At 39.6% G+C, this 26,330-nt stretch overlaps 1 protein-coding gene across 1 annotated transcript in view; it reads right to left on the reverse strand.

The window, feature by feature from the left end:
• CDKAL1 (CDK5 regulatory subunit associated protein 1 like 1) overlaps nt 1-26,330 on the reverse strand; it is a 621,394-nt gene that overhangs the window by 294,947 nt on the left and 300,117 nt on the right. The window lies entirely within an intron of this gene.

The following is a 26,330-nucleotide window of genomic DNA, read 5'->3' on the forward strand; positions in this document are numbered from 1 at the left end:
CCGAACTTGAACTGCAGAACTTAGTCAGATGCGTGCTTCTCCCAGTCTTGCACGTTCAGTACCTGATACCTTCTCCATAAACCTGGGAACAATGAATGCCTCCCTTTCCTCTTCCTCATGCTTGACATCTAAATTCTGTTTGATCAAGTCAATTGTGCGGGCAAGTGCATTTGTCTGTACTCATGTGAGTGTGTGTGTGTGTATGTGCGTGTGTATCTTGAACCTGTCCATTTCTCTCCCTCTCCACTGCCATCACACCAGGTCAAACTGCCACAAGATATCAAATAGCCTCTTTTTAAAAACAGACTCTGACCCCCCTGAGGGGAGGTATTTGTCTTTATCTTATTAACTTATTTCACTTAGCATTATACCTTCTAGATCCATTCATGCTGCCACAAATGGAGAAAATTTCATTCTTTTTTTATGGCAGAGTAACACACATACCACAGCATTTTTGTTTTGTTTTGTTTTTTAATTTATTTAGAGAGGAAGGGAGAAAGAGAAACATCAATATGAGAAACACCAATTAGTTGCCTTCCGCATGCACCCCAATAGGGGATCGAACCTGCAACCTAGGTATATGCCCTGACTGGAAATCGAACTCACAACCTTTTGGTGTATGGGATGATGCTCCAACCAATTGAGCCACGTGGCCAGGGCACTGTCTCAAACCTTTTGATATAAGTTTCCATTGTTCTTAGGATAAAGTTCAAAATCCTTAATTTGGCCTTTCATAAAGGAAAAACTAATCCATTCAGAAGTCAGGATAGTGGTTACTCTAATGACCAGGGAATAAAAAACTGGTTTCTGAGTTGCTAGGGCTGCCCTGTTTTTTAATCTGAGTGCTGGTTACACGTTTTACGATAGTTGTTTCAGTTTATAAAAAAATTATCAAACTACACACTTGAGATTTGTGCAATTTTTGTATATATGTTATACTTGAATAAAAATACTAAACAAAAATTCAAGAGAAAGAAACAGACTCTGGAAATAAAGGTAACAATCACACATAAAAGTCCCACCTTCAAGCTGAACATCACTAAAAGGGCTCCTGGACATGCATTCTCCTAGAACGCAGTCTATTCACACTAGGCCCCGCCTTCCCCCCTCCCTCTCACACACAGCTGCCAGTGAGGCTGTGGGATCTGATTCAAAGGCCACCTCCGTGCTCAGATTTTAATATGTGAGTTCCAGTGGACATTACCTCCCGTGAATAGTATTTGTATTATTATTTTTAATTTCTTTATTAATTTGAGAGAGAAGGGGAGGGAGAGGGAGAGAGAGATAGAAACATCAATGAGAGAGAACATCGACTGGCTGCCTCCTGCATGCCCCCACTGGGGATCTGGCCCACAACCTGGGCATGTGCCCTGACCAGGAATCGAACTGGAGGCCTCTTGATGCATGGGTCGACGCTCAACCACTGAGCCACACCGGCTGGGCATGTGAATATTATTAAAGAGGACATGTCCTATTGATTTTTGGTGATTATTGTAAATTAGAAATCCTTTAAGAGAATAATTTTTTTATTTTTCAATATTTAACTTCCAGGGGAAAAGATCTACACAAATGATAAAATATTCTATCACATGTTCATAAAAGATTTCTTTAGGGAATGTTGTCCATTTTCTTACATTTTGCAGCACATTACTTAGCCAGAGATACTCTAGTACGATTTTGAAAGAGAGAGCTCGTGTTTTCCTCCTTTACCAAGAAGTCCATTAGTAGAAACGAGGTGATTCCACAAAGGGAAAGTTGGAAATGACTCTGCCCTACAGGTGTTGTTTAGCAGTGACATTTCTGACTAGGGAGCAGATGTTTAGGCGGGAAACTCTTTGAATAAGCATACAGTTAATGACACTCAGCCTCATCATTAAATTTAACAGCAGCCTTTTCCACTCAAGTGGCCTATCTGTGATGTGCCCTGAGCCACAGCTACCATGGAGCTGGTGCTGTCATTTGCATATTGCATCAGAGCATGCAATATTTAAAGTGAAAACTTGGGAGGCCTTGTAGCACTGCTGATTAGGATATAAGCTTCTCACTTCTCATAATTTCCTAAAGAAGCAAAATGATCAGCACTGAGTATATTATTACAACAGTTTGGAGACCCTCTTTAAATAGTACAAGATATGAAACAATTGTTCTCATAATACCACTTTACCTACTTGTCTTGAAATCTGGCTTTAGTGTGATCTTAGGTATTTGTGTACTTACCACTTTCATGAGGACTGGGCCAGACACTCAGTGTCTGAGCTGGAACGCCGAATTCTATAGGGGCATACATTCAAAGAGGAGGGGCTATTTCATCTCAAACTTTCTCTAGATAAAAGGTATGGCCGATAAAATGTAAGGCTAAAATACTGACAGGGTTGAGTATAATCTTTAACAGCACTGGGTCCAGGCAGCGTCTCTAGTCACTGAGCATGTTACCAGAGCTTAAAGCTAACACAGCCTGGTCATGCACAGTCATCCATACGTTCCCCTGGTCAAACCTCTCAGGGTCCCTGCTTTCGTCTCCTCAGCAACAAAATGTGAGTAACAGCAATAATTTCACAGGGTTATCATGAGAATAAAACTGAAATTTGAGATATATACACTGCTTCACACAATACTGGTAAATATAATATCCCTGATAAATGGTTTCAAAAAGCAGCAGCATTCTATCGACAAGACTTACTGCAGCAGGAACAAGACACACTCTGGGCTGGAAGGAACACTCCACGAACAGGGTGAAGTGTGCCGTGGCAGCCAGAGAACTCGACGAGCGAGGGCTCCAGGGCGGAGCCCGGCTGTGCTGAGCTTACCTGACTGGTTATATGACCCAGGCAAGTCAGTCCCTTAGCCCCTCCTGATCTCCATTCTATACAAATAAGATGTGGGATTTAGTAAGATGATTTCCAAAATACTCCTTCGCACTAATATATCTTACAAGGGAAACCCTGGGAGCCATCTCATCTTAGTTTAAGTTACTTTGAGCAAACATAAATCAGGAGAAATTGTTTTATAAAGTTTCATCACAGGACTGTTATACAGAATGTTTATGAGACGAGAAAATATTTACATATGATTCATTTTACAAAACACTATTTTATGCAATAATTCTCATAAAGTTACTTAACTAATGTTTAGTTTATCAGTACTCTCATTTACTATTCCTAATCCTACCGCATACAAAGTACTTAGAAAGAGGAATTGGGTTTCTAGCTCTTAGATTTTAAATGCCAAGGAAAACAGTCATTGGGCTAGACGGGCCACTTCAGAACGATTGCAGTATCCCTGTAAAACGAGCTCGCTCCCGAGAAGAACCCAGGGGAACTGAAGTTCCAGGCCACTCTCCGAGGAGAGTCACATTTAGGGGGTATGCTCCCATCACTCCTGTCCAGCCTGCCTAAAAAACTCATTTGGACTAACCCACGAGAGAGGGCTCCAAAGAAGAGAGGGACAAGAAGAAGCAGAGGGAGAGGAGAGAAACCGATTCAGAAACTTAATTTCATTAATTTATCAGACCTTGGCAGAGTCATTCATATAATTCAATCTTAAATGGATTGATTTATCAGTTCTGAAGCTATTTAACAACAACAACAACAACAACAAATGAATAAATAAACAACAGCCCTGGCCAGTTTGGCTCAGCGGTTTGAGCATCGGCCTGCGGACCACAGAGTCCCGGGTTCGGTTCCCACTAGGGGCGCGTACCAAAAAGAAAACAAAAACAAAAACATCACAGCCACCAACATATTCTCCTACTACCTGTGAAGCATTAAAACCACTAATGCTAGTGCTTTAACTGTGTATTTTTAATTATTTAATCATTGGGATGGGGGTTAATGCATATAGACTATAGGAAGAAGAGATTATGTCCACTGACTGTAAAAATTCCATAAAATGTAAAAGTAAAATAACCAAATCCCTCTACTGAGAGAGAACCACTTATATATTTTATTTCAATCAAGTCTTTTTTTCTATGTACACAGAGACACCATTTTTTCCCTAAATAATTGGGGTAAGACTGTAGTCCCTTAATGTAAAAGTAGACTTAACTAACTAGAAAACTGAAGATCTGGTAGAAAAGGACACAAAATTAGTTATTTCTAGGAAGACTTTCCTAACAAACATTTGCTTTTTCTGTGTTGTAGATGTATGTTATATTTTGTTATTGGTGTTAATCCTCACATGAGGATATTTTTATCATTGATTTTTTGGAGAAAGCAGAAGGGATGGGCGGAGAGAGAGAGACATCAGTGTGAGAGAGACACATCTATTGGTTGCCTCCCACACTTGCCTGACGAGGCTTGGAATTGAACCTGCGACCCTTTGGTGCTGGGGCCAACACTCTGAGCCAATCCTGCCAGCTGGATGTATGTTATTTGAGACAACTGACTGCTTCTGGATGCCAAGGGTCAAAGAGGCCATGACATGTGGCCTCACTCTCAGTCTGCTTTGGATAAGGGGGACAGCCTCCCCTTTAAGGGGCACGGTATGCTGGTCAATCCTTCGTCTGGGCATGCATCGTGCCATCCCCTGTGGCTTCTTCGTTTCAGCTGGAGGTCAGGAAATACAGCTGCATGTCTGGTGGCACTCCACTTAACTGGTTTCTGAATAAACCTCGACAGCTGAATCATCTGTGGGAAGAGTACAGACTGGTCGTCTTAGAAACCAAGGCTCTGACCAACAATATACAAAAGCCTAACTAATGTTGCTCCCTGACTTTCTCAAGGCTGATGGCATTAGATTAGAAGTACACAACCACCCTTTATCCTCGTATACCCTTCATATCTCAAGTTTGGTCTAAGGTCACCTTTTCCATTAAGAGAACCATGTCACAGTGGAAAGTTAGTTGCTTGTTTAACACTTCAAGTTAATTGTATGGGACCACTGTAACTTAGTATTATTAGCACAGGAATCCTGGGAACAATAAAACTTTAATAATTAGTTACCAAATTGTTAGATACATTTAGCCAAGACAGTCACACATCTCAGAACTCTACCTGGCAGATCAGATCGTATCTTTTAAACGTAAGTCTCAAACAGCAACTTTTGAAAATTCACTTTTACCCACAGAAACTCCTTTCTATTTTCCTCCAGAGGTAGCAGGACTGAATAAAAAGTAGTTTCTAAGACTATTCTCTGAACACATGAATATTTTACCCTCACTGAGTTGTACAAACTCCAGAGTTCCGAGGCCACAGCTCTCTTTGAGAAAAGAAGTTTATTTTAGGAAGGTAGAGAGAGAGGGGGCTGGGGGAGAATTTTCATCCTGGTGATCCCTCCCACAGGCCATTCTCAGCTTAGTAACATCTAGAAGCCTCAGTCTCCAACAATGGGGTACAGAAAGCTAAACTAAATTGAAATGCTAACTGAAAAATGAAAGAATTGCATTAATTTGACGAGTTCACATATCAAACCCAACTACATATGTTTATTTCTAACCCTCAATCCATGGCTGTCATGACTGATATAAAATAAAGTATTCTTGCCCTGGCCGGTTTGGCTCAGCGGTTAGAGCGTCGGCCTGTGGTCCAGAGAGACCCGGGTTCGGTTCCCGCTAAGGGCACGTACCTCGGTTGCAGTTTGTCCCCGGCCCTGGTTGGTCGTGCGGGTGGCAGCCACTCGATGTGTCCCTTTCACGTCGATGTTCCTCGGTCTCTCTCTCTCTCTCTTCCTCTCTCTCTCTCCCTCCCACTCTATCTGAACAAAAAATGAAAAAAATGTCCTTGGGTTAAGATTAAAAAATAAAGTATTCTTTACTCTTTATTTTATTTATTAGTGAAAAAGTTCATCTAAGAAATCACAAAAACATGCATTTTACATCAAAAGGACATAATATAATTGTTTTACTTACTAATATGTTTTTAGCAAGACTTTGTTTTCTATTCCCCTACATCCCATTTTTAAATTTCATAAACTGACTTCAAAAGAAGAAAGCCGCTTCCAAACCCTGATCTCCACAACACCGTCGGCCCGCATGTCCTTGCGTCACGCCGGATGCTGCCTTCTCCCTGGACAGCTCCAGGGACTCTGCGGAGACCCTGCTATGCGGACAGCGGACAGTGGGGCAGAAGCCCCAGCGCAGCATAAGAAATAAGACTTTCCGCTTCCTTGAGAGGACCACTGGATAAAAAAGTCGAGGAACACAATTTTAAAGAGTGACTATCAATCAAAACATGCTTATTTTCACAGGGTAACCATGCCCCTGGGTGCGTGTTTGGACACAGTGCTGCTTGCATTAGGGTAGATGATTAAGGGAAGTCCTTCTCTTTCTTTCCAAGAATAATTATAAACAGTGGCAGTTCAATAAAGCTAAAGAGACAGAGACTTGACAGCCTCTCACAACTGCCAATGTTAGATGTTACTTGCAAATCCTGAAATCTACTAATAGAAATGATCAACACAATGATGATAAACACCTGCCTAACAAATGCACCTCTGTCTGTCTGTCTATCATCTTTCACACACAAAAACAAAAGGATATAAGGTCTTTGCGTTCATTCTCCTGATAGACATTTTAGATTCTGAATTTCAAAGATAAATAACTAAGAATATGGGGAAATGGAAATACAACACTTGTGGAAGGAGTGCATGCGACCATTTAGGTAATATCCAGCAAAGTTAAAAAATACACTTATTGCCCATCTGGTGTGGCTCAGCTGAGTGTTAACCCATGCACTAAGAGGTTGCCAGTTCGATTCTCAGTCAGGGGACATGTGCAGGTTGTGGGCCCGATCCCCAGTGCGAGGCATGCAGGAGGCGGCCAATCAATGTTCTCTCTCATCGATGTTTCTATCTCTCTCCCAATCTCTCTAAAATCAATAAAGAAATGTTATTTAAAAAATACACTTATTCATTAACCCAAAATTTCACTTAGAGGCAATGTACCTTGAAGTAACTCTCACACATGTATGCAAAAAATAAATACAAAGATGTTCACTGCAATTCCATTGTTTGTAATTGAAAATAACCCAAATAACCATCACCAGAAGAACAAGTTATAAATGCATATAATGGAATACTATATAACTATTAAAATGAGTAAAACAGATAAGATCTATGGACCAACATGGATAGCTCTATAAAACAAAATGTTGAGTAAAAATTAAAAATTGAAAAATATTTGAGAGTATTAAACAAAATTTTAATATTATATACTTACAAAATACACACACACACACACACACACACATATGATAAACGTCAAATTCATGACAGCAGTTTCTTCTGGTAGAGAAGGAGGAGCATAAAACCTGTTGGAGTATAGGAATATTCGACTGTATCTATAACATTTTATTTCTAAAAAATATCTAAACCAACCAACAATATACAAAAGCCTAACTAATGTTGCTTCCTTCCCTTCTCAAGGCTGATGGCATTAGATTAGAAGTACACGACCACCCTTTATCCTCGTATACCCTTCATATCTCAGTTTTGGTCTAAGATCACCTTTTCCAGAAAGAGAACCATGTCACAGTAGAAAATTAGTTGCTTGTTTCACTTCAAGTTAATTGTCTGGGACCACTGTGAATCAGTATTACTAGTATAGGAATACTAGTAACAATACTAACATTTGTTCATTTTCTGTGGAAAATTCATCAGTTTTTGCTATATTACATTATGCATTTTGTCTGTTTTAATTCGTCAAAACTAAAGTTAGAAAATATATAACAGTGTAAAAATAAAAATAATATTCTCTCTGTAAATCCGTGGTTTATCTCTATAAATGCCAGGTCAGTCATTCCACGTGTAACACTCAGACATGAAATAAAAGACCTTCTCCAACCTTCCCAAAATGGGAGAACTCTGATTCAGAAGAGCAGTCTTTATGGATTGTCACTCAAAATTCTTTTTCCAAAAACTGCTTAAATGTAAGTCTTTAAAAATGTAACACACTGACGTGTTTTTTCCCCGATGCCACTTGAAGAATTATTTATGTCTAAAACATTACAAAAAGGAGTGTAGAATACAAGACCAGAGGTTAAGTCTCCAAAGTTCTAAGGATGACAAATGTAAGACTGTCCAATTAGGAAGACTATGTGAATGACATGATAAGAAAAAGAATTTTGTTAAATATGTATACTAATTTACAAAATAATACTTGACTGAAAAAAAAATAGTTAAGCTGACATTTTAAAGTTTAAATAGTTGATGTCAATAATACACTGAACTGGAAATTATTGCAAAAGACTGACTCCAAAATAACATTTTAATACTTAGTACACAATCAATAAGCAAATGAACTACCAGTATCCTTAATAATTCCAATCTTCCCTCAACTAAAATGTACACAATTACGTGTCAAAATGATTGAAACATGTTTCTTCACTATGCATTTATAGTTCACTTTTAATCACACTATTTGGATACTTTAATAAGGACTATGGTTAGTGTTAAATGTTAATTGCTGTTCTAGTAAGACACGTTCAGTTATATACCTTCTCTTTTTGCTCACATGCTATACTACTACTACTATTAACCATCGACTCATTTGAGCACTTAATGCCCAGCCTTTTGCTTAAACCCCTTTGCGTACATTTCTCCATTTGATTCCCACCACAACTCTGAGTTAGTTCTGTCATGATCCACATTTTACAGGCAGGCAACTGAGAATAGAAACGTTGGCTAACTTGTCCAAAGTCACGTAGATTCAGCAAGTAGAACAGTGATGCAGCTGAACGCACAAGTCAAGCGCTTACTTAGCCGTTATAGTCTACATACTACCAGAAAGAAAGCCTTAGAAACAATATAGGCCGGTGCAGTGATGTGCACAAAAAAACAAAAACAAACAAACAAAAAACAACTATGCAGTGAAGAAAATACATTAAAAAGTCACATTATTTTCCCCCCAGGCGCTCCCCACTCAAATAATCCATCCTTAACATATCCCATAACACAAATCCCTTACTCTCTGTCATAAGTATTGACAAACAGTTGCTACAGACACGAGATCCAAACTGAATATGCCAAGAACCATTTAGTTACGAGGGGGAGGCAGGTGCACTGAACCCTACTGTTCTCTTGCTCTGAGCCAGCGAAAGGCCAGCAAACACCTCAGGCAGCAGGCGAAACTGCATCCAGTACAGCAACAGCAATGAATCGTGATCACTACTGACTGCAGTCAAGTCCCAAAGAATTTAGTACCTTATTAAGATGTCCTAATGTACTTCTTTGGTGATGCCAAGTCAAAAACAACAGCTATTAAAAAATGAGGCTGCACAAAGAGCTGCATATTTGGGATCATTCCAGACCCACCTACAGGGTAATGTTATTCTGCTTTCAACAGCTGTTTCTCCTTACCTGAGGTGAAGCAGGTGCAAGACAAAAGAAGCAAATGACTCTGCACCTGCTCCTCAAATTTGACTCAGGTCCATCAGCAAAGCTGACCTTTGTGAGCCTGTCACCAGGAGCAGATGTTTAGTGGAAGACCAGGAGGTGCTCATCCACTTGACTCTGCCTCAGTTGAATTCATTCAATTTAACCGATCTGATCAGACTCCATTGACAGATGCTGAAGGCAACTGCTTCCTGAAAGTGTGGTTTATCAGAAAGACCCTGTCAGAAAATACTGGAACAAAATCTTTGCAGGCCAACACAGAAGCGGATAGTCAGTATGAGGTAAAACTCCTTTGAAAGAATCGATTTTAAGAACTGCTTTATGAATGCCAGAGGTCTGTAACAATGAGGGTGATAAAGCACATATTTTTGTTTTAACTTTTTATTACAGAAAATTTCAAACATAGACACATGAAGACAGTATAAGAATCATCATAAAGCAGCTTCAATAAATACATACAGCCCATGACCATCTGGACACATATCCCCTAGCCCCTGCCAGGGATTTTGGAGGCAAGTCATAGATATGTCATTTCACCTAGAAATACTTCATTATTCCCACACCTAAAAAATTTTAAAATAATGTTTAAATATCATCAGTATCCGACTGTTTGAATCAGGATCCATCTACAGCCCACACACGGCAGTGTTCTTTCTAAATCTTCAGCCGTAAGGGTCCCTTCGGTCTCCCTCCCTACCATCCCCTTCCCACCACTTCTTCGTTGAAGAAACGATCTTTGGTTCTGTGACGTTTCTCACAGTCTGAATGTTGCTGCCTGCGTCCCTAGAGTGCAGTTTCGCAGGTCGCCCGGGCCTCTGTATTATCTTGATGGAATCTGAGATCAGCCTTTCTGTAAGGTTTCCTCATGCGTGGGGTGACAACAGAGATACACAACAAACAGAAGTGCTAAAGAGAGAAAAGACACAAACCAACAGCAACTCTGAGAATGCTACAGCAACTTAAAGTAGAGATGGGGAAAAACTTCTGGAAACAAGACGAAATTTAAAACCAGGAAACAGATGCCTGCTAAAAGCAGACGGGCCATCAGCTCAAGAGAAACCAGCAGGACGGTGGCAGAGGGTGCCCTGGGGGAGCAGCCGGGGTGACACACACGGGAAGTGTCACTACCTCGCAGAAGGGCAGGCTCAGCGGGCCCACAGTGATCGAGTCACAGCTCAAGCCAAAGCCTTCCCACGCCCATGCAGTTCAAGATCCCTGGTGCTGGAGGGCTGGTACGGAGAACGAGGGGAAGGCTGGAGGTGCTGGACCACCATCACGCCTCACTGCTCTGCTGTAGAAAAAGTCCTTCCAGCCTTCAAAAAGAAGTCCCTGGGTACAGCATGGGCTCTGTAACCAGATGTCTGGATTTAAAGACTGACCTTGTCACCTTCTGTCTTTGTAACTGAGGGCAAGTTATGTGTCCTCTCTGGGCCTTTTTCGTCTTCTGTCATGTGAGAGAATAATAGCACCACCTTCTTTTGCGACAGTCAACAGGGTAATACAAACAAAGTATTTAAAAAAGTGACTAGAATAACTGTATTAAATATTCAATATTATTTTGTGGTTCTTGTTATCATTATATTGAATTATTAGGCTATCGGAGGTCACCAGTAAGAGTTACGAGAGGACTTCTTTTCTGAAGACTTTACCTACAATCTGAAAGCAACGTTTCCAAAAAATTTTGATGCAGATTATCTGACGTACTTGTTAGAAAGACACATGTCATGATCTCCATCCCAGACCCATGGAGGCAGACTCCTGGACAAGATCGCAGGAAATATATCTTGAACTGCACTCCAGATAATCCTCATTTTAAACAAAGTTAAGGAAACACTGGAGAGCTCAGAAGAAAAAAATTTAGATGTAACCAGAAGGTCCTGATGACGACTATATTTCTTTTCCACCTAATTGCTTGAAATGACAATGGACAACAATAAAAAAACATGATTGTATAAAGATCCTTTCATTCCAGAATATATGCTCTAATTATATACTGCACACTATTTCTTCCACATATACCGCAGAGCACACTTTTCTGCACAGCTGCTGCCAGTGTTCAAATCTAGACACCACAGATTCTGCCACTGGAGGGGAAGTTCTTAAGAAAGGAAAGTGTCCACGGACACCACTGTGCAGCTTGCTTAGTGTCTACAAACTGATAATTAAGCAATAACACCAAGATGTAGCTTAAAGCACTTGTTGTTAACATCCACATCGAACACACTGTAAAACATCAGGCTGTAACTGCTCAAGGCCAGTGGTAACAGCCCCATAAAACATCCAGTTGTTTTATGCCACCGTGTGATATCTTTGAAGCCTAGAATTACTATTTTCTTTTATATCATTAGCTAGAGTGTATCCGATGCAAATTTTACATAAAATGAAATCCACAGATCTTAGGGGAGTGTTGACAAATATAACCCAAACTTCTCTCAAGATAAAAACATTAGCACTCCTGAGTGACCCTGTGCACCTGTCCATCTCCACCACCCCTCCAGCCCCCACCCCTGCACATCCCAGAGGCATGAAATATACTGAGCACATGCCCACCAGAGATTAGTTTGATCTGTAGAATAGTTTGATCTGTTCTACACAGTCATACAAATGCAATCATATCTGGTGTACGTTTTGTGTAAAGCATCTTTCACTCAGCATGTTTTTGAGATAAATCTCTATTATTGCTTATATCAGTAGTTCATTCACTGCTAAATAATATTCCATTGTGTGAATAAACTACATTCTGTTTATCCATTCTTCTATTGATGACAATAGTGCTGTTTCCACAATTTTCTTTGGCTATTGTAAAAAAAGTGACTAAAAAAAGGCCTTTACAAATGTTTTGAGACCATTTGTTTTCATTTCTCTTTAGCAAATGAGTAGAGTTACTAGACAAGTATACCTTTACTTTTATAAGAAATGTCACACCTCTTCCTAAGTGCTTGGAAACCCCAATTCCCTGCAACAATATATAAAAATTCCAGTTGCTCTACATCCTTGCTAACATTCAGTGTTGTCGATCTTTTAAATTTGGCAACTGTACTAAATACCTAGGAATAAATATATAACAGTACCTTATTGTAATCTGAATTTGCATTTCACTGGTGATCCATAATACTGAATACTTTTTAGTGGACTGACTGGTTATTTGTACGTCATCTTTTGTGAAGTATTTATCCAAGTACTCTGCCCACTTTAGAATTCAGTTGTCTGTCTTTACATTATTGAAATTTAAAAATTCTTAGATGGTGGATATCAATCCTTTGCCAAATAAATGTACTGTAAATATTTTCTCCTAGTCTATGGCTTGACTATTCATTTTAACAGTTTTAGTTTTTTGTTTTTTTTTTTTACATTTCAATATTTATTATATTCACAACATTGTGCAACTATTACCACTATCTATTTCCAAAACTTTTCCTCAACCCAAACAGAAACTGTATCCATGTAAGCAGTAACTCCCTATTCTTACTTACCTTCAGCCCCTGGTAACCTCTAACCTACTTACTGTCTCTATGAATTTGTTTATTCTAGATATTTCATATAAGCGAGATCATACAATATTTTTCCTTGGGGTCAAGCTTAATTCACTTAGTCTAATGTTTTCAAAATTCCTCATGCTGTAGCATATATCAGAACTTCAGTCTTTGTTATGGCTGGAAAATACTGAATTGTATGTACATGTCACATTCTGTTTCTCCACTCCTCTGTTGATGAACATGTAAGTTGTTTACACCTTTTAGCTGTTGTGGATAACACTGCAATGAATGCTGGTATACAAGTGGCTATTTGCATCCCTGTTTTCAGTTCTTTTGAGTACATACCTAGGAATAAAATTGCTGGGCCATATGGTAATTCTATGTTTAACATGTTGAGGAAGAGCCACAGTACCCGCACTATTTACATTCCCACCCAGCAATGTGTGTGTGTGACAATATCTCCATGTCCTCACCAACACTTATTTCAGTATTTTTAATCGTAGATGTCATAGCTGGTATAAAATAGTATACTGTGGTTTTAAGTTGCATTTTGCTAATGACTAATAATGTTTTAAGCATTTTTCCATGGGCTTATCTTCTTTTCTTTTAATTTTTTTATTTATTGACTGATGTTAGAGATAGAGTGAGAGAGAGAGAGAGAGAGAGAGAAACATCGATGAGAGAGAACATTGACTGGCCGCCTCCTGCATGCCCCGCACTTGGGATTGGCCCACAACCTGGGCATGTGCTCTGATTGGGAATCGAATCAGCAACCTCTTGGTACATGGGTTGATGCTCAACCACTGAGCCACACCAGCTGGGCATAAAGAAATGTCTATTCAACTCCTTTGCCCATTTGCTACTCAGGTTGTCTTTTTGTTGTTGAGTTGTAGGAGTTCTTAATATATTTTGGATATTAACCTCTTATCAAATTTATGATTTGGAGATATTTTCTCTCATTCTATAAATAGTCTCTTCAGTTTATCAACAATGCCTTTTAATGCATTAAAGTTTTAAATTTTGATGAAATGTAATTTATATTTTTTCTTTTTCTCTTTGTGCTTTTGGTGACATATCTAAGAATCAATTGCTAAATCTAAGGTTATGAAGATTTATCTTTATGTTTTCTTTTAGCTCTTTTTATATATGGCATGAGGTCTAACTTTATTCCATTTGCATGAGGAAATACAGTTATCCCAGTACCATTTGGTGAAGAGACTATTGTTTCCCTATTGAATGGACTTGGTATCCTTGTGAAAAATCAGTTGGCCATAGAAGTATGGGTTGATTTCTGGACTACCAATTCTATTCCATTGATCTATGTAGATCTTATTCAAGTACCACACTGTTCTGATCACTATAGCTCTATAGTAAGTTTGGAAATTGAAAGTGGAGTCTGGCTGGTGTGGCTCAGTGGTTGAGCATCGACCCATGCACCAAGAGATCGCTGGTTCAACTCCTGGCCAGGACTCATGCCCAGGTTGTGGGCCCGATCCCCAGTAGGGGGCATGCAGGAGGTGGCCAATCGATGTTCTCTCTCATTGATGTTTCTACTCTCTCTCCCTTTCACTTCCTCTGTCTCTAAAAAAAATCAATAAAGAAAAAGAAAAAAAATTTTTTTTAAGAAATTTAAAGTGTAAGTCTTCTACCCTTGTTCTTTTAAAGATGTTCTAGCAATTCCACATGATTCTGAGGCTCAATTTTCCAGTTTCTGAAAAAAAAGGGCTGTTGGAATATTGACAGGAATTATATTGAATCAAATCTGTATACTGCTTTGGATAATATTGACATCTTTACAATATTAAGTCATTCCATCCATGAACACTAATATCTTCCCATTTAGGTCTTTAATTTCTTTCAGTAATGTTTTGTAGTTTTCGGTGTACAAGTCTTTCACTTCCTTGGTTTCAATTTATTCCTAGGTATGTCAATCTTTTAGATGGTACTGTACATGGAGTTGCTTTCTTAATTTCTCTTTTGGATTCCTCATTGTTAGTGCAACATAGGAAAAACCCTGATTTTTGTGTGTTGACCTTGTAACCTACACCTTCACTGAGTTCATTTCTTAGCTTTTGTTGCTTTCTTTCGGTTCTTTGGGATAGTCTGTATTTAGGAACATGTTATCTGTGGACGTGTTTTACTTCTTCCTTTCCAATTCTGATGCATTTTGTTTCTTTATCCTAATTGTTCTGGCTAGAACCTCCAGTAGAATGTCAAACAGCAGTGGTGGAAGTGAGTGAGCATCCTTGTCTTGTTCCTGTTCTTACAGGGAGAAGCTTTAGTCTTTCACCACTGAGTACAATGTTAGCTGAGGGTTTTTCATCAGTACCCTTTATCATGTTTAGGAAGTATCTTCTTTTTTTATGTTCTTATTAAAAATGTGTTTTGATCATAAAGAGGTGTTCTATTTTGTCAAATGCCTTTTCTGAACCAATTGAGATAATCATGTTTTGTTTTCCCTTCATTATTTACTGTGGTGTATTATACTGATCAATTTTCTATGTTTACCCACCACTGCATTTCTGGGATAAATCTCACTTGGTGGTAGGGTATAATCCTTTTAATATGCTGTGAGATTTAATCTGCTACTATTTTTGCTGAGGATTTTTGCATCTACATTCCTAAGTGATACTCATCTATATTTCTAATATCTTTTCCTGGCTTTGGTACCGGGTAATGCTGGCCTCAGAGAATGAATTTGAAAAAGGTCTATCCTCTTCCATTTTTTTAAAGAGTTTGAGAAGGGTTGTGTTAATTTTTCTTTAGATGTTTGGTAAATTCACCAATAAAGCCATCTGGTCCTGGACTTTACTGTGTATAATTAATTTTTCAAAAAAGTCCTTTGAAATATTTCCTCCTATCATATTATAAAACTTTTAAATATACAGAAAAAGTTTAAATAATTTTAAAGTGAACCCCATATAACCACCATCTAGATTCTATGATAAACATTTTACTACTCTTGATTTGCCACATAACTATTTATTTTTATGCATTTCAAAATAAGATGCAGACATCGGTACACTTCACTCCAAATACTTCACTAAGCCCATTAACCCAAGCTGCCACTAGCTACATGTGGCTATTTATTTTGAAATTAATTAAAATTAAATAAGTTATTAAAACATTCTATTTTTCTTTTTTTAATTTTTTTTCTTTATTGATTTAGAGAGAGAAGAAGGGAGAGGGAGAGAGATAGAAACATTGTTGATAGAGAACATCAACTGGCCACCTCCTGCATGCTCCCCACTGGGGATTTGGCCCACAACCTGAGCATGTGCCCTGACCGGGAATTGAACCGGCAACCTTTTGGTGCATGGGCCAATGCTCAACCAGTGAGCCACACACAGCTGGGAAAAACATCCTGTTTTTCAGGTGCATTAGCCACATTTCAATGTTCAATGGCCACGTGTGGCTGGTGGCTATGAAAATCACTGCAGGAATATGCTACCACTGTCACAGATTCAGTCCGCATCCACGGGGAAGGGACCACACAAGGCACGCACAGCACGGTGAGTACCTTGAGGACCATATTTCAATCCTGTCTGCCCGATGTGGGAAAGGGGGCGATGTGGACTTAGTCATATTGGTCTTGACTAAAATGTAACAAGTGGGAGAACAATGCCTGCGGAGAAACGAGAAGAGTTCTTGCCTGCAGCACAGGCCCAACTCCCTCAGCTCCGTTTCCCATCCAGCCACCGGTGGAGCTGGGTTTGTCATTCCCTTTGTATGGATTTGGGAAGGTCCTTTGGGAAGAATTATAGGTGGGGCCCTATAACAATCTGTCAGAACTCATGGTAATACTTAGTATCTAATTTTTTCTAAACCCCACAAACAACTGTAGACTTCTGTCTTACAAAGGATGAGCAAAGAACACACAGAGCATATAAAAATTTCGGCAGCAAAAGAGAAAAGAAATCCAAGTGCCAATGAGAGATTGATTCAGTTTTTGAAACTTGTTGTTAACGACACACAAAAAATCAGACAAAGCCATTATGAGATGAAAATGAATCACAATAAAACCACATGAGGAGAAAAATTGGTGAGGAAAATCAGAAATACCTTGGAAGTGTTCTCACAAAAATCTGTATGTGAATGTTTACAGTGGCTTTATTCACAATTGCCAAAATTTATAAACAATTCAGAGGCCTTTCAACTGGTGAATACGCAAGCAAATTGTAGTGCATTCATACAATGGAATACTACTCAGCAATGAAGAGGAATAAACATACAACAATATGGATGAATCTCAAATACATTATAATTGAAAGAAGCCAGGTTCACAGGCCTCATACTATATCATTCCATTTGTATGACATTCTGTAAAAAGCAGAACTATAGGGACATAAAACAAATTCCTGGTTATTAGTACTTTGAGTAAGAAGGGGGTGTGGACTACAAAGGGACGAGGACATTTTGGTGGGTGGTGCCACTGTTTGGCATCTTGATTGTAGTGGCAGTCACAATTTCCAAAAAAAAAACTAATTTAAAAATATATAAATAAAAAATGTTTATGTACCTTGGAGGCAGAAACAAGAGATTTGAGATTGTATAAAAATCAACTGAGGAAAGAGTTAAGAAATAAAACCATATCAAAGAAAGAATAAACATCAACATGTTAGCAATAGGAAGAACATTTCACAGACAGCCATCTTAAGAACAAGTGGAGTTCAAAGAGAAAAATAGAAATAATATGGTTGTTTACCTAGAAAGCCCAAAAGGATCAACTAAAAAGCTACTGGATTAATAATTAATAAGAAAGTTCAATAAAATGTCTGGATAAATATAACAAAATCAATAGTTTGTCCATCTACATGTGAGAAAATTAGAAAATAAAACACACACAAAAAGAGTAGATTCACAAGAAGAAGAATGAGCTGAAAATAAATTCTTAATAAGAAAATTACAGGACACAGAATAGAAAATGAAAGTTTATATATTTATGTGTCCTGTATACAGAATATATGCTTATAAATACCTACAGTAAAGAAAGGATTATACACCCACAGAGAAAAGAAGGCCTTTTCTCAGCGTTTCTTGAAGTGTAGTCCTGGGCCAGCAGCAGCATCACTTTAGAAATGATCATGCCATGAAAAGAATTGCAAATACTCGAGCTCTAATCCAGACCCACTGGTTCATAACTTCTGGGAATGGGGCCCAGCAATCTGGGTTTTTAACAAGCCCTCCAGGTGACGGTGATGTTCCTGAAAATTTGAGAACTGAGCTACTGATGTTGGTTTGGAATCGCACTTGCAGGATCACTAGTTTATTTAATAAATGGTGATGGCAAAAAGGCTCAGCTATCCGGAAGGACACCATATCAAATTGAAGTTCCAGAGAGAAAAAGAGTAGGTAGGACAGATACCTGAATAACGTCCCCAGTCCTCAGAGAGCTGCTCCCAACCCCCGAGCGGAGCCGTCTGTGGATGCTCTCCCGCTTGCTCTGGTGCACGGGAACCAATAGTAACAAATTGTATCATCTTTTGTAAAGCACTTGGGGAACTTTTTTAGCACTCTTCCCCCCTTTATGAAATGTAATTCAATTACTTCATTTTTAGATAGTCAGCATCCAAGCATGTTCTCAGACCCACGTTACTGATGAACTCGGGAGCTTGGTGTATACCACATAAGCTCTTGTCACAGAGCAATGTGTAAATAACAAAAAAAGTATTATAACATATAATGGCCTCTTGGTTTTATATTGAAATACTGTAAAAACTGAAAGGATTTAGTTTATTTGATGGAATAAGAACAAACAAACAAGCAGAACACACCCACCACATGGACTATGTAGGCCTGCTTACCGTGGCCTCCCTCCCACTCGAGGTATCCTGGAGTCCGTGGCAAACTTCTTCGGGTCGATGCATTAAGGGAATTATTTACAGATATTTCAATGTAATAAAATATGCCCCTGAGTGCTCCTCTGTGTGTGAGGTGGAAGCACAGAATGTACTGATAAAAAATATCAAAGAATAACTATTATTAAAGCCACAACCTCCGAGAACATGCAGACGACTATGTTGGTAAACAAACGCTGCTCTCTGGCAGCCAGTCCGGCTCACAACACCCAGAGGGACCCGGGAGTGAGGACAGCGACGGCACGCGTTTCAGTCGCAGCGCAGCAGAAAGTGAGCAAAGACTGCAGACAGGAGACAGATCCGCGGGGTCCAGGCATCACTCTGCGACTGGAATCTGGACAGCCAGGGTAGCCTCACTGGACTGTGAGGAGAAGGCTCTGCTTAAACCCTGGTCACCTTCTTGGTTTGGGCAGGCTGGGTTCTCTCACTGAACTTACTCCAGGACGGGGCGGATGGCAGGGACCGCTGCTCGGAACAGGAGCCAGCAGTCCAGGGATGGCTGTTAGAACCGGAGAGGTAACGAAAGGCAGAAGAGGTCAGCAGCGAGGAGTCTAGGAAATCCAGCAAAGATAGGAAGGATTTGCTAACATCAAGTGCTCGAGGAGAATGAAGTTTACAGTTCAAAATACCAGGCAGAGGCAACAGGAAGGCTGACCCCAGAACATACACCTTTGCTTCCGGCAGGAATCTCTGCATTTCAGGTTCTTCATCTACAAACGCTGGAATAATGACTACCTAAAAACGATTATTTTGAAGGTTAAGTACACAAAAAACAGCTGAAGTGCCTTGTACATACCAGGCAGGAAACATTATTTAAGGAGAGTTTACAGCGTACACGAGCACTGTCAGACCCAAGAGGAGGAGTCTGCTCCTCCTGACCAGGGGGTACCGCTTCGTCAAAGCCCGCTGGAGATTCTTACCGCTCTTTCCTCCCACCGCCGAGGTGGCTTTGCCCCTTTTAGAGCCTGGCTTTGTCAGGGCACCAGAGCCTTTCTGGGTCAGCAGATGCAGGAAGAGTCCACCTGAAAAGCAGTCTTGAGACTCTGGAGATACTTCTCTATCCTCTTAGTACTGGAACAATTAATGATGGAAGAGATTTATTTAAGAACTAATACGGTTGTTATGGTTGGCTTTAAAGATGTATTGATGCCTGCCGGTGTGGCTCAGTGGTTGAGCATCGACCCACACACCAGGAGGTTGCCAGTTTGATTCCCGGTCAGGGCACATGCCCAGGTTGTGGGCCAAATCCCCAGTGGGGGGCATGAAGGAGGCGGCCAATCAATGTTTTCTCTCATTGATGTTTCTATCTCTCTCTCCTTCTCCCTTCCTCTTTCTCTCTGAAATCAATAAAGATTAAAAAAGAAAAGTATTGATTTACTTAACACTGGAAGGCATCCAGGACAATAGTGTAAAGCTCTCGTGTGTAGGACTACGGGTAGGTAAGTTCTATGGTAGGTTAACATAGAAAGAGCAGCTGTAGATTAAAGTCGACGGGAGAACAAGGAGAAGCTTACTCAGTAAGAACAGGTAAGAAGGACATTCAATCTTGCTCTCCTCAGTTCCTATCTAAACTCTGGGTCTGCATTCTATGATCAAAACTTTGCTTAGAACCTATATATATAATACACTATATGGGGTATGGACAAAAACATCTTCCAGTCTAGCAGGGGTGACAAAACATAATACAAATAACTGCAGTGGAAAGTGGAAAATGTCGAGTATCATTATATTCACGATAGAACTGAGTAAGGAGATATTATTTCCAGTAAGAGAAATCAGTGTAAGTTCCAAAACCAACATGGCAATTTTGAGCGTGGCCTGAAGGAAGGATCAGAAAAGATCCATCATCTTGGTAAGAAAGCTTGAACACATAGGGAAAAATGTAAGTAGGTGAGTTTGACAGGAGCAGCAGGAAGTGGGGTGGTTAGGGCTAAAGCTGGAAATAGAGACCACAATGGCCTAAATTTCCAGGCTAAAGAGCTGGGATTATAGCCATCCAGAGCCAAGCACAGACACTTCAAACAGTCAAGGGCTGAGTCAAAACAGGGTAAGTAAGAGATTCTGCTTCTAAGAGAAGGAAGGCTCAATTAAGAGTAACCCCAATGGGCACATATAAAATGAGAAACAAGCCATGAGTCATGGGTGGATGAGTAACCATCAGAAATGCACACAGAACAAATTTAGGGTCACAAACAGGTTCTCTGAGTTCATACTGAAGTACAGAAGAGGAAGCAGAGTCACAGCCAGCCAGAGTAATCCACAGTGAGTCACTAGTAAATCAAGGACACAGGTCTGAGTCCTGGGCGGTGAGCTCAGGATGGCCGTACATTGGCCAGATAGGCACATCTTGGGCTGGGCTGGCCTGTCAGGAAACCTGAAGATTCTATGCTCGTGGAAACAGAACAGCAACTTTAGGCCACACACACACAAAAGAAAAAAAAAGAAAAGAAAATTCCCAGATACTTTCATGATATTGGACTAAAAATTCCTTAAAGCTGATCAGGTCTTCCATTGCAAAGGTTTGCACATGACATGCACATCTGTCAGGGTGGGTCAGAACTGCTACGTGCACCTGCATGTCCGAGTCATAACCGCTCTTACAAATGCATTTTTGGTGACATGTCTTGTAGTTCGCACCACTGCCTGCAGGAAGGCTTCCCCAAACACACAGGTCTTTTCTATCACTGATCAGACCACAGTACAAATGGTTGTTTATTCTCCTCCATTCATAGCAGCACCCCCCTCTCCCCGTTAGAACAAAATGATAACACTATGTCTTCCGATACCTAGCACACACTACATGCTAAATGAATGTGTTAGTTGAATAAGTGTATTAACTTTTAGCTGGCTCTGGCTAGCATGTAAACATATACTATCTAAAACTCTAATTTGCATGATGCAGACAATATGAAAATTTAAGACACCAAAATGTTCCACTTCTGAAGCAAACAAAAATTTTTTACTAAAAATGTGTTTTTTGGTAAGTCTATAGCTACGGAAAAAGTAATAAAACCATACTAACTACAAAAGTAATGTCATATCTGTAAACTGAATATACTACCATTTGGACACATTAATACACAGCAAATACTAAATCGTCACATCTGTCTCTTGGTTATTATTCAGTGTCACAGATCTTAACACAGTGTGGGAAATAACAGATCCCTGGATAGGCCTTATTCCCTTAGAAATGCAGTGACCAAACCTGTGCCATTGTTTTTCTCCTTTATTTACATATTTTCAGGCCTACAGAAACAGTGTCACACTCAGGTGACTTTCCAAGAAGTGTGCATTGTCCTAACAATTCTATCAGCTAGACGGTATCCCTACTTTACAGATGAGGGAACTGTGGCTCGGAAAGCTTAGCACTTTCTTTGACAAGATTACACACCTGAGAAGTGACCATCTGAATTCACATATAGGTATGAGTGACTTCAAAGTTCAAGATCTTTCCAAGAAATTATTATCTCCTTTATGCTCAAAATAAAAAGCTTTGAAAATGATGACTTGGCCGGTTTGGCTCTGAGGTTGGAGTGTCAGCCCGTGGACTGAAGGGTTGCAGGTTCAATCCCCGGCTCTAGTAGGGGTTGCTCGGGAGGCAACCAATCGATGCGTATCTTTCTCACATCGATGTTTCTCTCTCTCTCCCCCTCCCTCCTTTCCTTCCATTCTATCTTGAAAGCAATAGAAAAATATCCTCGGGTGAGGATTAACAAAAAAGAAAGAAAAGAAAATGAAATACAAGGGGAAAACATATTAATGAACTTTATAATATAAATTTCCTCAACAATGTACAAATATTGCCATTTTGCCTGAAATATGTCTGCTAGAGACAATTTCTAGTTGTTTTTCCCTCCAAGAATGACTTCACATTCAACAGCTGTGACATCCTGAATGCTCTGACAACTTCCCAAGTAGCAGTCGCTCACCCTCCTCTCCTGTCTTGGCAACATCTGTATACATTAGTACAGCCTTACTTCTTGCCCCAAGTGGAGGAATCTCTGCTGCTTAAAATTGCAGAGACGTTTCTAACCACCAGTTCAGCCTGTCGGTTTAAACTACAGGTTCTTATATTTATCAGCAGCAACCCACCAGTGTGTTCAGATCCTGAGTCAGCTTCAAAAACCCCAGCAGCAGCTGGTAAAAATGGAACGCTAATTCATTACAGATGGCAAAACACTGCCTACATTTAATTTATTTACATTTTCAGAAATTTTGAATCTGCAGTTAGATTGCCAAATTATTTCAACATCTAAGTTTAGCCTTTTTCAATTCAGTCTGTGCTCAATAAAAATTAATGTTTATATGTTAAAAATTCTTTCAACAAGCCCAATTAGTCCTATATTTCCAAAGTTTTTTATTTTAAAAGCTTTTTAAGCTGGTGAGCCTTTTTAAAATTTCTTATTATAAAGGTCACATGCAGAGATGGAACCACATTAGGCCTAAATCATACCAATAGGACTATGATATATAAAAATAACTTTCAGTATCTTTGTATTTTCCACAATTGCTATGTTTAGTAATGTGAGACTAATAAATTAATAAGTTATAAGATTATTAAATAGCTTTATAGACTCTATTTCTTCATTCGCTAAGGAAAAAGGGACAGAAAACACATTACTACTTAATTTTTAAAAGCCAACTGAACAGAGAAAGAAAATACCCAAATTAAATGCTTATAGCGTTGCTGCCCCCTCCTGGAATCAGTCTCCTAACCCCCCACACACATCTCAAACAACAGTGAAGATGAAATATTTTAAATCTAAATACTGAAACATCTTCTAAGACCTTCTATTGTTTGTTTTCTCTCCACAAAGACACAATTATCGGCTGATATACAACCATACTCCTCAATCCCCAGAGCTTCCTGCAGCAAATGACCTTGCTACCTACTTATTAAAAGAACTAGAGGACATTCATTTTGAAAGTCTTTCACCCTCATCTCATCACTTCAGATTCTTAACTTTTTGGACACAACTCTCATTTTCTCTTTGTGTCAGAGGGGAAGTATCCCAGCCTCACTAGCCTCTTTCATCTCCTTTGAAACATCTCTCCCATCATGCGACAGCCATCTTTCTTTCTACTTCTTCCTTGTTGTCTACCAATATGCATAAAAACCCCCGATGTAAAAATATTGCTCCCTCCATACAACGTAATCATCTACCACACTATTTTTGTTCTCCTTTCCGTAGCTGGGGACACCAAATCTACTGTATGGGGCTTAAAGCAGTCTCCCCGACCCCACTCCCAGCCCGAATTGTTTCCTCTGCAAGATGCCCTTCAAGGCAACACAAACAAACATAACAAAGTGAAATCAGTGTGCTTGTTTTAAACCTACCGCTCTTCCACCTGGGACTGCCACCATTCAGCCCTGTCCTACATGGAACTGGGGACCAGCCACTGCTCTTTAATCTTCATACTCTAGCTACTTTGATTACCCAGCCTCCCCTTAGCTCCTCAGTCCATTATAATCCGGCTGCTCTTCAATCACTGACCAAGGGCCTCTTGGAAGTTAAGAAAAGCCTGGTCACTTACATTTTTTAAGGTTTAAAGAATGTTAAAAATTAAGCAAGGTCAAAACAGTGTTACAAGAACTGTAACATCAAACAAACCCACAGAAATAAATATGATGACTCAGGCCTAGGTAGATGTGAGGCTGAGTCAACCTTTGACGGGCCTGCTCTAAGCTACTTAATTCTCATTTCTCAACTGGGAATAACACCGGGGCCAAGATCATGGGATACAGAGTCACCATTTCCTGGCTCTGTAAATTTGGGCAAGTTATTTACCAACTTCTTTGTGATTCAGTCTTCTCATTTGTAAAGGGTTCTTATGAGATCTTAAATTATAAATATAATCAACTTAAAACAGTGTCTGGCATACAATAAGTTATGTATATATACATTATATATTATCTGCTATTACATATATATATGGATATGTGTGTGTGTGTATATATATGTTTTATACATCAGCTACTGTCGTCGTCATCGTCATCACCATCATCGTCATCATCTGAGTGCTTATGAAAACAGACTTTCAGGCCCTGCCTTTGTCCTTGAAGCCTGTAACAAAAAGTTCTCAAATCTACATGTTTTTGCTAGCTGCCCAGGCATGTGCACACTGAAATCTGGGAATGATTATTTGTTTTCTTAAGATAATCAGTGAGTTCCTAACTGCCCCATCAATGATTTCTTCTTAAATCTCATTCTGTTCAACCTTCAGCTTTCTGCTTCGATGTCTGACTCCCAAATCTTCGTTTGAACTTGAACCTAAGGGAGCTTCAGATGAAAGTGTGGAAATGACAGCTACCCCTCTCCAGAGAGACTCCCAGCACCGCTCCACTGAGCCAAGCCTCAAACAGCCCTCTCCCCTAAAGCAAGCTGCGCCCTTTCACCTCCGTTTCATTACCGACCGGCCTTTTCCGACCATTCAGGCTACAAAACTCAGCCATTTGTGACTGTTTTTTTTTTTTGCTTTTTCTCATTCTTCCATTTTTCAAAATCTGAGCTCTAAAATACCCTCAGTTCTAACTCACCCTTTTCAAAGTGTCCAATGCCCAAGTTTAAGCCTCTCACCTGGGGCATGTGAACACCTTCCATGTTCTCCATAGTCTCTAACGTTCCCCCTTTTCTAACCGTCCTTCCTGTTACAACCTAAATTATTTTTCTAAAATACAGATTTGTTCCTGTGTTCTCCCTGATCAAAAAAGAAAAAGGAAACGTTGATTTCTTTCCAATAATGACGAAATCGTGGCTAAGCTCCTTAGCAGTGTCCCCATCACACACGGCCTTGTACCCGGCTATTTAGACTGTACAGGGCTCCCGAACAAACAAGCAGGTTCATCTCTCAGTATGTGATCGTGTTATTCTTGCAGCCGAGAATGAAAATGGCCTTTCTCACACTGACATCTACTAAATCCTATGTATTATTCCTGCAGCTGAGAATGAAAATGTTCTCTCTCACACTAAGTCCTGTGTCCTTTGAAATCCAGCTTAAACGTACTTTCTTTACAATCCTGCAACCACCTTGAAAGCCAAAATTAATCTTTCTCTGCGCTCTGATGACTCTTGCTAAATTATTTTTACTTAGGAGTACAATTTTGATCATCAAAACTATAATAATGAATTAGCATTTTGAAGAGATAATCAGGAAAGTGAATATTAGGAAAAGTGAGCTTTTCAGAGTACTAAAAAAAGTACTGATGTTCTAAAATTACACATTTTAAAATGACATATTTTCAATAATACAAGTTGCTGAATGTTTTTAAAACAGTATGTATTTTTGTGACTACACCTTCCTATAATTAAAGATATAAAAAACTATGCAACTATAATCTCTAAGGAATATGCTTGAGTCTTTTCTTTGCTTCAACTTTCAGCAAAATAAAATCAAGATTTTCTTTTAATCCTCACCCAAAGATATTTTTCCTCACCAACTGATTTTCAGACACAGTGGGAGAGAGGGTGGGAGAGAGGGAGAGAAACATCGATGTGAGAGAGACACATTGATTGGTTGCCTCCTGCATGATCCTGACCAGGGCTGGGATTGAACTGCAACCAAGGTACATGCCCTTGATCAAAATCGAACCCAAGACTCTTTGGTCTGAGGGCTGACGCTGTAACTGCTGAGCCAAACGGGCCAGGGCTAAAATCAAGATTTTAACTGA

Source organism: Molossus molossus, unplaced genomic scaffold (assembly GCF_014108415.1).
Source record: "Molossus molossus isolate mMolMol1 unplaced genomic scaffold, mMolMol1.p scaffold_m16_p_12, whole genome shotgun sequence".
In the NCBI taxonomy this organism is placed as follows: domain Eukaryota; kingdom Metazoa; phylum Chordata; class Mammalia; order Chiroptera; family Molossidae; genus Molossus; species Molossus molossus.